At 33.7% G+C, this 1,361-nt stretch overlaps 1 protein-coding gene across 1 annotated transcript in view; it reads right to left on the minus strand.

Moving 5' to 3' along the window:
* The window catches only part of STAM (signal transducing adaptor molecule (SH3 domain and ITAM motif) 1), a 74,677-nt gene that overhangs the window by 7,862 nt on the left and 65,454 nt on the right, over nucleotides 1–1,361 (minus strand). The gene's annotated exons all lie outside the window — the stretch shown is intronic.

Raw genomic sequence — 1,361 nt, forward strand, 5'->3', positions numbered from 1 at the left:
ATATATATGAAGCCATTTCAGCTGTGTTACCTAGTTACTAGAGTCAATTTTCTTAACAATAACCCCAATATTTGGAACTGTCCCTGGGGATTTTCATACTCTGGGCAATGCACCACAGTAAGATTCAGTGTGGGCAAGGGGCAAGCCTTTCTTTTGTAATGTGGGAGAGGAGGACTATGAAAGGAGAAGAGAAGGGAAAAAATGAAAAATGGTGACAGAGAGCATTCTCAGGCAGATTGATTTTAGGAAAGAGTACTTAAGGAAAATGAGGATCTAAAAAGATTCCCTTAAAATGATCTCTACCAGGAATCAAGCAAACTTTTTCTGTACGGGCCAGATAGTAAATATTTTAAGCTTTGAGGGCCACATGATCTTTGTTGCTACAACTCAATTCTGCCAAAGTAACACAAAAAAAGCCATAGACAAATAATATGTAAACAAATGTAGCTGTGTTCCAATAAAACTGCATTAACAAAACAAGCAACAGGCCAGATTTGGCCAACGGGTGATAGTTTACACTTGAAAAATCCTGTATGGTTTGCTAGTTTCATGTTTTACATTGTACTTTTAAGTTGATTCAACAATTGTGTTAATATTATTATTCCAAAAAGCAGTAATGAGTTTGAGTAGGAAAAGATAACCACAAACATGCTTGAAGATGAAAAAGGTAGCCAGTTTTAATCTTCTTTTTCCTTACATATAATAACAGCAGAGATTCCTATAAAGCTTCTTAATTCAAGAAAATCCCAAATTTAAATCCCAAAAATACCAATTTAGATACTACTACCTGGTTCCAAAAACTATGCTTTGACTTGCCACCAACTTGACATATTTTCTAATATAATCACTGAAAATATGCATTGTTGCTTCAGATGTGACAATGACGTATGTACACATTTAACATAAAATTAGCATAAGCGTTTCCCCCAATACTATAATGTGCTCAATACAAGGAGTCATGAATCATTTCTAATAATACACAATATATTAGCAATGTTTTTATGAAATGGTTTAGGTAGAAGTAATTTAATGACAGTTTAATTTTTAGAAAGATTAATGTGTTTTATTCATTCAACAGTCAATGAAGTGTCCTTTCTTGCACAGTAATGTGCAAAAAATCTTAATACGCTTGTTGAATATATGGGGAAACAGGTATTCTCACATAATATCAATAGGAGTGTAAAATCCCATTTTGCTGAACAATTTGGCAGTATCTATTAACCTTGAAAACACATAGATCCTTCAACTCAGCCATTCCACTCCTGGACATCTACACTAAAGAAACACAAGGATAGATGTTCAAAAAAATCTCACTACAACACTGTAATAGCAGTAAAAACCATAAACAACCTAAGTGTCCA

This window comes from Propithecus coquereli, unplaced genomic scaffold (assembly GCF_000956105.1).
Source record: "Propithecus coquereli isolate 6110/MARCELLA unplaced genomic scaffold, Pcoq_1.0 Scaffold69, whole genome shotgun sequence".
In the NCBI taxonomy this organism is placed as follows: Eukaryota; Metazoa; Chordata; class Mammalia; order Primates; family Indriidae; genus Propithecus; species Propithecus coquereli.